Below are 15274 nucleotides of genomic sequence, written 5' to 3'. Positions count from 1 at the left end.
ACATGCCCCCCATCCCCGCCAGGCCCCCCGCCAGCCCCAACATGCCCCCCATCCCCGCCAGGCCCCCCGCCATGCCCAACTTGCACCCCATCCCCGCCAGGCCCCCGCCAGGCCCAACATGCACCCCATCCCCGCCAGGCCCCCAAGCCAGCCAGTGGCCCCAAATCCAGATAGAATTACACTCACTTGTTGGTCTGGAGGACCGTAGAGTAGCGCATACTGGGGGAGGACCCCATCCACAAGTTTCTCCAACTCCTCGCCAGTGAAGGCAGGGGCCCTTTCCCCAGTCGCAGCAGCCATTGTCCCTTCCAGACCGAGGTCACAGCAACACTTGCAGTATAGGTCCTCTCCTGTGAAAGTTCAAGTCGCAAGTGGATAAGTAGATAGAAAATGGCGGTCACGTCCGCGGCGGTGCGTACCGCGGCGGTGCGTCCCGCCACCGCCGGCGCCCTTCGCCATTGGCTCCTGAAACCCATAGGCTTCAATGTTAACCAATGCGGCTTCGCGCCGCGGTCTTGGCCCGCCGCCCGCCGCGGTGTGCCACGCCAGCGCATTGACCTCACATCCCATTGTCACACTTCACAGGTCAGGCAGCCGCCATTTCCAGGGCCCACATGGCTCAATTTCAACTGCGTCACACAGGCCTAGGCCTTGCATAGCCACTCATACACGCCATTCACTGCATAGAGAATCGTATACTGTGCTAGCTGTGAGTACGTACCTGTGGGTTGCCTGACTGTGTGCTCCATGTTGTCCTTCCTAGGCACCGTCCGCTGGGTTGGGCGAGGAGACGGATGAATCCTCCCGTGTACCGACCGCTGGTGGACCTGTCGACAATGGAAGAACGCCACATTATCCTGACCTACCGTCTTAACCGTGCCACTATCCATGAACTGTGTGCCCGGCTGGAGCCCGACCTGATGTCCCCCATCCGCCAACCCACAGGGATTCCCCCTCTGGTGCAGGTCATGTCAGTACTCCATTTCTTGGCAAGTGGGTCATTTCAGACAACAGTGGGAATTGCTTCTGGGATGTCTCAGCCCATGTTTTCAAAGGTGTTATCCAGAGTGTTGTCTGCCCTGATGAAATCCGTGAGGAACTACATCATTTTCCCTGAGGTGGGCGAACTGGCTACAGTGAAGGGTGATTTCTACGCCCTTGGACATATTCCCAACGTAATTGGTGCCATTGATGGGACCCATGTGGCTTTGGTTCCCCCAAGAGACAGGGAGCAGGTGTACAGGAACAGAAAAAGTTACCATTCAATGAACATCCAGGTGGTGTGTTTGGCTGACCAGTACATCTCGCATGTAAATGCCAAATTCCCAGGGTCAGTGCATGACGCCTACATCATGCGGAATAGCAGCATCCCTTACGTGATGGAACAGCTACAGAGACACCGTGTATGGCTAGTGGGGGACTCTGGGTACCCCAACCTGTCGTGGCTACTGACCCCAGTAAGGAATCCCCGGACCAGGGCAGAGGAACGGTACAATGAGGCCCATGGGCGTACTAGGAGGGTGATCGAACGCACCTTTGGCCTCCTAAAGGCCAGGTTTCGCTGCCTGCATATGACCGGGGGATCCCTAATGTACTCACCTAAGAAGGTGTGTCACATCATCGTGGCCTGCTGCATGCTTCACAACCTGGCTTTGCGCCGCCAGGTGCCTTTCCTGCAGGAGGATGGTCGAGACGGTGGTGTTGTGGCAGCGGTGGAACCTGAGGAGAGTGACGAGGAGGAAGACGACGGGGCTGAAACAGACAACAGGGACAGAATCATTGAACAGTACTTCCAATAGGACACAGGTAACATTTCAAAGATAATTTAGTAAAAGTTAACTACTCTGCAGCATCTCTGCTGCCTGTCTATTTGCCCCAGTGTATGATGACTGAGTTTTGGCTTTTCCCTCCCTATTTCAGATCTGGGGTCCCCACTACGAGTCCTGTGCTTCGTTTCCCCATGGACTACAGCTTTGTGGCAGCTGTTTGTTGACTTCACCATGTACAAGGACATATTTGCACTGTCATGTCAATTACAATCTATTGAAATCACAGCCAGACTCCTGATATTTTGGTGCAAAATAGGTGTTTATTGAAGTGCTCAAAATGGGATGGGTGGTTTCAAGTGGGTGGGGGCTATGGTGAAGGAATGTCCATGGCAGAGTCCAGAGTAACAGTCACACAGGTGCATTGTCCAGAGGCCTGTGGAGAGATGGAGCATGGGCAGTTCGAGGATGGACAGGGTGACAATGTGGGACAGTGGGATGACATCAGGTGGTATCCATTGCTGGCGGGGGTCTTGACATCCTACTCTGTCTTGCGAGATCTCAGGGCCCTCTTGCGGGGTGGTTCTTCTCCTGCAGGAGGTGGGGGTCTGGTGGGCTGCTGCTGTGCGGGGGCCTCCTGTCCACTAGCGCCGGCGGAGGTGGATGGCTGTTCTTGGTCCCGGCTAGTGGCAGGGGCCCTTGGGTGTTGTTCAGTGTCCGCCCTGCTGTTTACGAGGTCCTGCAGCAGCCCTACCATGGTAACCAGGGTGGTGTTGATGGCTCGGATGTCCTCCCTGTACCCCCGATAGTGTTCCTCCTGCAGCACCTGGATCTCCTGGAACCGGGCCAGTACCGTCGCCATCGTCTCCTGGGAGCGGTTGTATGCTCCCATGATGGTGGTGAGGACCTCGTGGAGAGTGGGTTCCCTGGGCCTCTCCTCCCCCCCCTGTCGCACAGCTGCCCGCCGAGTTGGCCTGTTTCCCTGGGCCTCTGCCCCCTGGCCGGTGTGCCCACTACCACTGCCCCCAGGTCCCTGTTGTTGTTGGGGTGGTGGGTTATCCTGGGTGCCCTGTAGTGGTAGACACACCGCAGATTGACGCGCCCTGGAGACAGAGGCATGGGCCCGCTGGGTGGGAGCTGTGCTGGTGTTCCCAGAGGGGTTAGGGTCTATAGTGGCCTGTGCCTGTGTGAGGGGAACCGACTGTCCAGAGGTCCCCGATGGTCCGGGCTGGTCATCGGTGTCCAGATCGACAGAGCTGCTGTCATCGCTGACGGCCTCTTGGGTGGGGGGTGTGGATAATTCTGGCCCCTCCGCCGCGGTGTGTTGACGGTCGGGTCCTGCAGAGGTATAGAGGTATGGTTATAGTTTCAATGTGTGGCATATGGGTGTATCTGTGGGTTCCCGTGTCCCCAAGTGCTGGCATTCGTGTGTGGGGGCTTTGGTGAGGGTGGCTTGTGGGGGGGATGTGTATATGCATTGGGCATGCTTTGGTGATGGGTGTCCATGCTTAGTGGACGCATGCAGGCCTAGGTTTTGGGATGTGTGGGTTGTGATGGTGAGACATTGGCGGGGAATAGGTGTGCTGGGGGTGGGGGTGAGGATGGTGGTGGGGGTGAGGATGGTGGTGGGGGTGAGGGTGGGGGTGAGGATGGGGGTGGGGGTGAGGGTGGGGTTCGAGGATGGGGGTGAGGGTTGGGGTCTGATTTGGCATGCAGGTGGGGGGGAAGCAGTATTGAAGCTTCAACTTACCAGTATCCATTCCTCCGCCGACTCCTGCGAGGCCGTCAGGATGCAGGATGTTCAAGACTTCCTCCTCCCATGATGTGAATTGTGGGGGTTGAGGTGGGGGTCCTCCGCCAGTCTTCTGCACGGCGATGTTGTGCCTGGATACCATGGAACGCACCTTCCCCCGTAGGTCGTTCCATCGCTTCCTGATGTCTTCCCGATTTCTGGGGTGCTGTCCCACTGCGTTCACCCTGTCGACAATCCTCTGCCATAGCTCCGTCCTCCGGGCAATGCTGGTGTATTGGACCTGTGTGCCGAACAGCTGGGGCTCTACACGAACGATTTCCTCCACCATAACCCTGAGTTCTTCGTCTGTGAAGCGGGGTTGTCTTTGGGGTGCCATGGGGTGGTGTGTATGATGTGTGGGGTGGAGTATGTGTATTTAAGTGAGTTGAGTGTGGTGGTGTGTGTTGTTTTGTGTGTGGATAGTGTGTGGGTGATGGTGTTGAGTGGCTGTGGCTGTTATGTTTTGGATCCTGGTGTCTCTCTCTTGCCTTCTTTACGATTTTGTAAGCGTAGGGGTTTGTGGGTGATGTGGGTGGGTGTTTTATATTGTATTGTGTGTGTGGGAGTGGTGTGTGTATGTGTATCAGGTGTGTGGGATTCAAATCGTCCAATGTGGGTGAGTTTTGTTCGTTGGTGGGTATTCTGACCGCGCCGGTGTGTCCCGCCAATGGAATACCGCGTTTGAATGACCGCCGCGTGGATTCGTGGGTCGTAATGGGATGGGCGTATTTCTGTTGGCGTGGCGGTGGAGGTTTGGTCACCTCCACCTTTCCGCCGACCGCTGGTCTGGCGGTCTGTTGTGGCGGTCGGATTTTCGGAGGTTTGCCTTCTGCGGGTCAGAATGACCGTGGCGGGTTTCCGCGACCGCGGCGGGATTATGGAGGATTTCTGACCGGCGGTAGGCGCCTTTTACCGCCGAGGTCAGAATGACCACCTCTGTCTCCTAAGTTAAGCCTTGTCGCTTGTTGCCAAGCTACCAAGGGTTGAGCTGGGTTTAATTTACTGAGACCTAACTGGAACTAAGTGGAGGTTAGTGGCCTATTGCTAAGTGTAGGTACTTACCTGCCCTTACCAAGAACCCATTTTCCAACAGGTACGTTTTGTAGTACTACGAAACCTGCACACAAAGATTTAATTGCCTGTACCTATAGGTACAGAAATATCTGCCTTGACTTTGGAGTCTCCACACATGTAAGTATGGATTTTATATATGTAAATGTGGGAGGGACACAGGGGAATAGGTGTTAAAAGGGGCAGACAACCTACTAAGGGGGATGGGATTAAGGATGAGTATGAGGTCTTTATGGAAAGTCAGGACGGGGTTTAGGAAGGGACATCATCCACCCACCCATCAGTAACCCAGTTGAATTACTCTGAGGGTGGACACTACTTTTGTAGTAGGTTTACACTCTGAGTTTGTGAATATCAAAATTAGTAAGCTTCCCACAAAGTGTAAATGTATTCAAAAGTGTATCTTACCTTTGTGAATCAGGCCTAGAGTGTTCAGACACAACATGTTATTACACAAACTTTACCGTCTGTTCCCAGGTATCTTGCTCTCCCTGGGAACAGGCAACAGTCCTTTTTGGAGGAGGTACTGCAGGACAAACGGTTACAGCGATTGGTAACACCTAGTCATCATTTTTTTTTTTGTAGATTTATGTAGTGCAAACTTTGTCCAAGATCATTGGTACTTTAGTGTGCTTTACGTGAGCACCAGATTATATTACACTGGTTTTATTATTATTTCTTTTTTTTAGGATGGGGAGAAGAAGTAATTTTCCCACGGTTGTAGGACATTCAGCCAAGGCCATGACTTGAACATAGTTTTCTAGTTTCAAGGTCGGTGACTCTAGCTGTTAGGTCAGATCTCCTCCCTTTAAAAAAAACACTCATAGCCCTCAAGCCCCCATTCCACTCAAAGCCATCACTGTGGAAAATCAGATGTCATCCAACATGACTTTCTCTTGCAGAGTTTCTGCAAATATTGAGTGATAATTTCTGTGAGTGAGCATATCTCAGTGTATGTGTGTGTAAGTGTGTGAGAGTAAGCATGCATGAAAGTGTTTATATATGTGAATGACCAGCCCCATACGGAAAGCATCACCAACTATCAAGTGCCCAGTGAAATTCTACCCCACACACAAAAAGCCACACATATACCCACTCTGAATCACCATATATGCCCCATAAAACACCTAACACTCTCCATGCCGAAAGAAGCTTACTATTACTGTATATTTAGTGACCAGTGAAGCTGCCTACCTGCATGCCCAATGAAAGGGCTGCAAACATCTATAGAACATACTCATCATGAAGCAGGTGGACAAAAGTAAATCAATGTGAAGGCGCTCAGGGAGGGCATACTATGTAACTGCTGCAAAAGGAGTCCATCTGAACATACTATCAATAATTTCTACTGTACCATCACTCCCTGATGTCAGTGCAGTATGAGAACACAGTTGCTGGATTTATTTGAGGAGAGACTATCAAGGCAGTTGTTCTGTGTGTAGGCAAAATGCAGACAGGTCTTCTGACTGGAAATTGCAGTGCTACAGGCAGACGCTGCATGCTGTTGCAGACAGGTCCAGGGAAGGAAGACTACAAGCAGGTGATCTGTGGCAAGGCAGATTCACCCTGATGGCTGTTTAGTCATAGGTTCCAAGAAGAGTGAAGATGATCCAGGTAGGTATTGGTAGTTGTAGAAGGCAGGTGTACTTGAAAGGGACAATGAAGAAGGCTATTTCTGAAACTAGCCCAAACAGACTCAAAGGGGACATTAATGATGTAGACAATTCCCAGAGGTTGTTCAAGGTGGTTCTATGAAGAGGAATGTCTGCAGGAAGGTCCCAGAGATCGCTGCACACTGGCCACTGGTTGTTGTCTGGAGAGAGGGAATGGTGTAGATTAGGCTCAAGCCAGGAGTTGCTGCCCCAGATGTCTGCTATCTGGACATTAGTTGTAGAGCGAATGGGACGTGTTTAGGATACTCCTTTGTTACAGCTTTTTAACCCTTTCAATGCAAGGAGGGGGCTGGCTGGTTAGGCACTACAAATTGTTAGAAGTGTGGAGCAGAGTCTGATGAGTGTTCAGGAAAGTTAGGAGTTGGTTGGAAGCTGATGCTATTAGGGTCACTGAGCCATGTGTGTTTGGGTGCCTTCATATATGTGTGTGTGTGTGTGTGTGTGTGTCTGCTTACAAGTGTGCTGGCACTGGCCATGGCATTTGGAGTTAATTACAAGCATAAGGGTCCCACTTCTATCCACTGGTGGATGGTGCTCAACCTAGGGAAAAAGCTGGGTCTAACAATTTGCACTAATGTTTGGCCTTTTGGTGACATCAATAGGAGCATGGTACTCAACCTGTGGGAAAACACAAGCCCTGGTATAATGGTGATAATTCTTTGAATTGTGACATCAACCTTGGTAATATGGTCTCCAACCTGAACAAAATTGGAGCATATTGGGAGTAAGTGTGGTATTCTGGTGCTCTTCTTACCTATACACTAATACTGGCAATATTGGTGGTACTTCTTGTCTTGACATTTTGGGGCCATCCAAGGTAGTATGGTGTCAATCCTATGCAAAACACAAACCTTACATACTGAGGGTAATGCTGAGTGAATACAGGCCATTCATGCCATAATTGAAATAGTTTTACAAAGGTATTCAAGGAAGAATCAATCCACGTGTGGCAGCAGTACATACAAGCACATGATGGAAATGATCAATTCATGTTTGTCCACCTACTGTATAATTAGTAAAACTGAAAATAAATCAGGTCAAAACATATTTCTTGATGAAAACAATCATCTTTCCGTGGATAAATAATCAGATTTATTGTTCTAAAAGGAAAAGCAACCAATGTATTTGGGTAGAAACTGAGAAGCTGATGTTTGGAGACAATATAATTGCATTTCTAACTATATATCTGAAACAGATTTCTGAATGATAATCAATATTGCTGTTTAAGTTCCTAGTTTGTACACATGCCATAGTGGTACCTATGGTTGTTCAGACATTTAAGGAAATTGTACTGAAAATGGGTAATTATGGCACACTCCTTGGGACTGTAATATTTAGTTCACAGGGTGAAAATATGAGAACGGTTGGGAAAATATTGTGTACAATTCGATCATATTCCTTTCGAAAGTTTCTTGGGAGAAGGGGTAATGTCCCCTTCCCCAAAACCAATCAACTTCAGAACAAGTTTTGCATCCCACCACTTTTAAAAGATCACCAGCCACCACTGCTCAACTGCTGATGTGGTTTCTGTTCAATGCATGTACAACAGAAGTTTGAACTGATGATGCACATGTGTTACGATTTTTGTACATAGAGGTGCTTGTATTCCTGTTCCTCATGTTTGACTTCTGTGTGTGTGCCAGAGGGAAGCTTTACTGCTTATATCTTTATATTCCTCCGGGCCTCATTAGGAGTTTGGTGGTACCATGACTGCCATATTGGCGGTCCGACCGTCAACAAGCAGGCGGAGAAGACCGCCAAATTATGACTTCGGCGGTGGTGCATACAGAGGACCGCCAAAGCACCACCCGGCAAGACAGACCACTGCAGATGAATGGAGGCACAAACAGTCCGGCAGATACCAGGTTTCTGCTGTACTCATAACGAGGTTGTACACGCCAACATTACTGCTGTGGTCGAACCACCACGGAACACCAGGTGGAAACAAACAGTATAAAATGAGACACTCCCCTCCAGGAAGCCATACACGTCCGGAGCCACAATTGAACCACAACTAAACGTCATTCCTCTACTCCTGCTCGCTGAAAGACAAGGTAGACATTGCCGACGAGGACGACCACAACCATAAGTAAACACTCACCTGTTACACTTGTAAATTGTCAAGTACTGTACAGTTACATAACATACCATAGGGAGGTGGGTGTGAGGGCTGCATACACATGTAACAGTATAGTGATACACACACTCACATACTGCATCAAAGACACCCACACATACACTTCACGCACACTGCAGCCAGCACACACACACACCACACGTCAATAACACACAGTTACGCAGACCAACACAGCAGAGGTCCAGCCTCACACTTTCCCATACAACATACCAACACATCACAGCAACACTACAGCCGCACAAATATGAACACATCACAAACTCACAACCAACACTGGCCTAGGACTTGAAACACATACAACACAATGAACAACCAAATTTGATGGACCACACACACAATTACACCATCATACAACCTAGCAATCGACACACACCACACACAAACACAAAGCACATCAAACCCATTATGTCATGCACAATACACAGACTCAAACAGTCAAAACACACTAAGCCACAGAGCTCAACAAACAGATATCAACACACCCACAACAGAATCCCATGACAGCAACATATTTTCCAACATATACATAACCCATTACACAACACACACCCTATCCCTGGGGTACAAAAGCACTGCACACAACCTCACATACTGCTCTAACAATTCATGGAGCACAAGCAGCACACACACACACTAACAATGATAGCCAGTAAAAAGTCAAACATAGGAAAGGAAATGCAGGACAAAGATGTCACAAAAAAACAACTGGTTGGTTTTAATTAATTTAAAATAAATTATGTTTCAATGTCCAAGGCCATGGGCCTGCCCAAAAGTTCTAAATTGGCACCAAAGGCACTAACTGGTGTCCCAACTTCACTCCTGAATGCATTGTAACCTCCGCAGGTAGGGGCATCAAGGGGGCAGGCAGATACCCCAGGGATACTTTGAAAGTGGTGGAGGAGGGGGCTTTGGGCTTGGGACGGGGGATTTAGTCTTTGGTTTGGGATAGGGTTGGAGCTTTTTGGGAGAGGTGGACCTCTTTTTGGTGGGAGAGGGGCATGGGTGCTGGCGGGGGAGGCCTTGGAGGTGGAAGGGATGGCCTTGGGGAGGGAAACAGTTCTCTTGGGGGTGTCACGGGGGAGAGCAGAGAAAAGGTTAAACTCAGAAAGGAAAACCTTTTTTGACACATGGGAATGGTTATCAGGAGGGGTTTTGGGTGTGCAGGATGAGAGAGTGACTGTTTGGCGTATATAGGTGTGTCAGTGGTTGTGGTGTCTGTGTGTGTGGTGAGTAGGGTGGATGTCAAAGGGTCTGCTGGGGTGCTGTCTGTGGGTAGGATAGATGTGGTGGCTGGATCACTGAATGTTGGTGAGGTGTCTGTAGGTGTGTCAGGTGTTGTATCTGTGACGCTGGAGGTGGTGGGGGTGTCAGGGCAGGGTGTGACGGTTGCTGTGTCTGCAGGTTGATGTTGTCTGTGTGCATGCTGGTGGTGTGTCTTGTGGTGCTCTGATTTGTCTGAGCTACCCTTGGATGTTGAGGTGGATGCATGCCTCTCTGTTTGTAGGCTTTGGCTGGGTCCGGGAAGGGGGGAATTGGGCTGGGAAGAAGAAGGTGAAGAGGGGACGGTAGACAAGGGGTGACTGGTTTCCATCAATGTGGAGACCAGAGCCACAAATTATCTCTGTAGGCCACAGATTGCACAGGGAATGCCCTCCAGGAAAGCATTGCTCTGTTGTATTTGAGTTGCCAGATCCTGGATGGCATTCACAATGGCTGTCTGACCCACAGAGGTAGACCTCAGGAGGTCAATAGCCTCCTCACTAATGGCAGCATGGTAACAGGGGCTGGGGCATAGTTTCCTGCGGCACAGGAGATGCCCACCCTCTTGGATGGGTGGGCATGGCCAACTGGGTGGGGAGCTAAAGGGAGAGCGGTGATAGAAAGGGGGGTGGGAGACAAGGATGGAACTGGGGTGGTCCCAGATGGGTCTGCCACCACTAGTGAGTGGCCACTGGAAGAGGATTCCAAAGAAGATGTAGTGACACTCCCCTCGCCCTCCAGGCCACTGTCTGTGGTGTCATGGCTGGAGGTCCTGTGGCCAGAAGCTTCCCCACTCAGCTGTGCTCAGTCTCCTTCGTCTGCCGGTGATGATGCTGAACATGGATAGGGAAGTGGGGTCATCAAATTCACAAGATAACACTTCCATCATACATTAGACATAAGTCACATAACATCCTGTTCACTAACACCCTCAGGAAGTGTCAGTATAGGGCCAAAATCCTCACAACAAAATATAATGTATGTCCCTCAAAATCTACATTGTGACACACCAGCAAAGCAATCTAACAGACACCTACAGTACCATGATTTACAGTAACCAATCACACTGACCATAACATGCCTAGGTGACTATGCCACTTGATACAAGTTCTCTATCCAAAACAACATAGACAAGAACCAATCAAACAATAGTTCAGAAATGTGAAATAGCTTACCACAAATCTACAAAAACATATGTAACACACAAATACTTCACTCTGATAATATGTACCAGGCAACAACACATGTTGTAAAGTAAAGGCAAGCAAGCCTTGTGGAAACAAGCCATACCTTCTTCATGTCACATAGTTACTACCATACACTACGGACACATGCCAACAAGTGATACCTCAAATTGTCACACGTCAATTTTTTTTCAAGGAGTTACAACACATGTCACACACACATGCATCAATGGTTGCTTACTAAGAAGTGCCAAGACAATGTTGATTAGGGCATCTAGGAAACTTGTCTCCGAAATTGAACAATAATAGGCATTTGAGGACCAAGTTAGCTCAGAACTATGTCCCCCTCACAGCAACCAGTTGTCAATAAAGTGTATGTATCAAATGGACTATTGTACTGTGCAGGAAGATGAGAATGCAACTAGTCCTTCAATAGGCCACTGACTAGCAACATCACGAGCCACACATAAGACATGGCGTGCCTGACATCTGTCTGGAGGATTCCTAGAGCCAAAGCGTATGTGATGCTAACATAACTGGTACACCAATCATAATGCAATCCAACATCCTGGACACACTAGCCAAACTACTCACAGGTGTATATAAATTTCCACAACTGCATCAAATAGGTATACTGGCAAACATGAGGTTACAAAACAGGCAGGCCTCATTAGATATATCCTTCATAGCAACAGCAGGTACACGTAACAATTATGAATGTTGATACATTACTTGACCTGCCCATTGACATGATGTTGTCAAATTACAGTCTGGGTCATAGCTGTAAATAGGCTACCATTGTTTGTGCCTCATACATACAACAGTATGCCTAAGGACAAAGCTGTGTGGCCATTTTTTACTATCAGAGCATTGCCGTGGTTGCTACATTCAGACTTCTGAGACCAAGATATGTGTGCCTATATAAATGACTATATAAATGTTTGAACACCTCAATAGTGTCCAACATGTATAGTGTTCACTCTGATGAGACATCATAAACGTCTATGTACATCCCTCACTTACCAAGGGGGATTACCTTGCAACACGTGTAAAGATGTTAACCTTGTATGTCATATGACATGTCAGATGGACATCACAGCCTCAAATGAGGCTGTCACTTGTCAGAAACCATTAGAAAACTAGAGATGACTTGGTTATGTCTGACTCCATGTTGCACATAGACATTGCAGAGGACAGAGAGGAAGGGCCTACACATCTTACTATTACGACATTGGGAAGATTGACCTGCTGGTGTGAATTGACAATCAACAGGGTAAAAAAAGCAGTATATTGCTACAGATATGACACAGTCATGTGTGCACCATCATGCACCTTTGTATTGAGGGGACAACATAGTTGAGTTGAATGTTTCAAAATACATTTGGATGTGCACACCTGTGTTCAATAGATGGCTACTGTACATCAATGTGTTCACATGAGATCTGCGTCACTTTGCACTTACCATGTTGTCAGAGCTAAGCATCTGTCCCATCACTCATTCACCTGATAAAGGGGTAAACACTTGTGAGGTCTGTATTTACCCCCTTGCGCCTGCTATGCTGCCTTCAAACACCCATCCAACTCAGGGGAGGCCACTGCCAAAATGCAGCCCATTGGGGGGAGTCATGGTCTGATGGGCACCCTGTCCTCGTTGGGAGGACATCCCCAGTTGGGCCTCTGTGGTCTTCTGGGCCCAGCATCTCAGGTCCTCCCATCTCGTCCAACGGTGGGCACTCTGCCGTGATCTGTACTTTCCCAGTGATGGCATGCTAAATCCCCTTCTTCTGAAGGGTGTTGACCTGCATGGATGACAAAGACCAGATAGAATGTCATGTTTACATGTACCACACTAAAACAAGCAGAGTGATTTACAAGTCAGTTCAGCAAGCCAAACACAGACTGTCCTGAACATCCACTCTACTGATATACAGTGAGGGCATTTGTGAGCTGCAAACAGGCAGTCAACATGGTTCTCCAGCACCAGCTGTCATGTTATCATATATGACCAGACACCCAACACATATGAAGGGGAGTTTTCTCAAGCGAAGTCTGGCATAACACCTCCACTAAGCATGTGCAACAGTCACAAGGTGGCTCAGGGAACATGAATGACACATTCTCCACAATGTCTCAGGACTCTAACTCTGTCACCAAACATTAGTTTTATCCCATTCTAGCACAACTTTGCACCCAAAATACTTTAAGGGCACAATCCGAAACATTGCCCATCAGCCTTTACTTAAGTTAGCTAATGAGACATTTAATGCACATGGTGTACTTACCTGCTCCTCTGGTGTAGTACTGATCTGCTCCTCTGGTGTACCATAGAGCTGTTCATACTGGGGTAGGGCCTCCTCTACCAGCTCCTCGGATGAGAAGGCAGGGGCCCTATCACCTGTAGGACATGGCATGATTGCTCCCAGAGGCAGTACACAGCAGCTCAGGTTGTGAAGGTCTTGTTGGCAGCAGTGTCAGGAGTCAAATGAGAGATGAGTATGAATTGGGGGGGTCACGTCCATCACGTAAGAGACCATCACCTCGGCAGACATCGCCATTGGCCCTAGACCGCCATAGAAAAGCAATGTTCCAATGGCAAGTCCTACCGTCATGACGACTCCCGCCAGCCGTCGCAGGCCCTTTCCTATTGCCAGTACAGTAGGTCAGGCAGTCGTCATTTTAAGGGCTTTAGATGGTCGGAAAAGTTATGTTGTGATGTGTAACAGGGTTGGTAACATATCTACTGCATTGTCTTGAGTGCTGCCTTCAACTAACCATGTATGAATGTCCAGATTGAAGTGACATGTTGACATGGTGATAAGATAAAAGTAAGGTATCTTTAGTGGCAGAGTCAGCAGACTCTTGGCAGTTGGTTAGATATATTTTTTTTGTTTTGCTTTTTTATGCAATGCATAGTTGGATGTCCATATAACAGAGGCTCCCTGAATCATGCATTTACATTTCCATGTCATAATTGAGGGAAGGGGATGAGATTCCACTAAGTTGACATTATTGACATTGGCTTGTGCTGTGTACCATGTTCCTACTGTACCATTTGCCATGTCACATTATGATATGGGACATATGTTTAGAAACCTACAAGAGACACAATGAGTGATGGGCATACCATCTTATTTTCTCTCACATAGTTACCCTGGAATGAGAATGGTAAGACAACCTCCAGTGTACCGTCTACTAGCAGACCTGCAGACCATGGAGGATCAAAATGTAATTCAGATCTACCGCCTGGATAGGCAGACAATTCTATATTTCTGCAATCAGTTGGAGCCAAATCTGATACCTGCCATTCGTCATCCAAATACATACCACCCATTGTACATGTTATGTCAGTTCTGCATTTCCTCAGAAAGGGTACTTTCAGAATACCTTGGCTGCAACTGCAGGCCTGTCCCAGCTTATGTTCAGTCTGGTCTTGAAGAATGTACTCTCTGTATTGTTAAAACACCTAGACAAAAACATCAGATTTCCACAACGTGAGGATTTGGTCCATGTGAAGGCAGATTTTTATGGATTGGCATACATCCCACATGTAGTGGAAGCCATTGATGGAAACCATGTAGCCTTGGTTCCCCCACATGGCAATGAACAGGTGTATCAGAACAGAAAGAACTTCCACTCCATTAATGTCCAAGTAGTCTGTTTGGTGGACCTCTACATTTCCTAAGTATGTGCCCGGTACCCGGCTGGTTGGTAAGTCACATATGTCATGTGTGTCATTATTATTTGTCTGCTGCCAAATATAAGGATGTCCAAGATTTATGTTTGCACATCTGTACTGATTCCTTACAGGAGGCTCTGGCTATCCAACCCATCTCTGTTTTTTGACACCAGGGAGGTACCCAAGCAAGCCAGGGGAAGTCCACTTCAATGAGGCCCATTGAAGGTCATGGTGTGTCATGGAGTGGACTTTTGGGATCCTGAAGACAAGATTCTGTAGCATTGATACGTCTTGTGGAGCCCTTCTCTACTCACCCACCAAAGTGTGTCAGATCATTGTAGCTTGCTGCATGCTCCACAACCTCACCCTGTGGTGTCAGATCCCGTTCATCGCTGAGCAGTTCCACCAGGGGAGAATGCAGAAATACTAAGTGAGGGTGACAGTGATGAGATGAAGGTGGAGACATTCGGGAAGATCTCATCAATCAGTACTTCACCTGACTGTAGGTTTGTGTTGAACTGTAATTTGGTTGACTCAGTAGGGTTGTGGTGGGGTTATGGATGTTTGAGAAAGGTCTTTCTATGACCATCAGACATGTTATTCATTGCTTTGTAATACATAGCCCAGCTTTTACTGCAAAATAGTAAATGAAGTTTAAACCATGGTGATGATCTTTTTTGTTAGTGTTTGTCACAATGCACATTTTAAGCTACCA

Source organism: Pleurodeles waltl, chromosome 2_1, assembly GCF_031143425.1.
Source record: "Pleurodeles waltl isolate 20211129_DDA chromosome 2_1, aPleWal1.hap1.20221129, whole genome shotgun sequence".
Lineage (NCBI taxonomy): Eukaryota > Metazoa > Chordata > Amphibia > Caudata > Salamandridae > Pleurodeles > Pleurodeles waltl.
The sequence above is the reverse complement of the archived record's forward strand: the minus strand, read 5'-3'. Positions refer to the sequence as shown.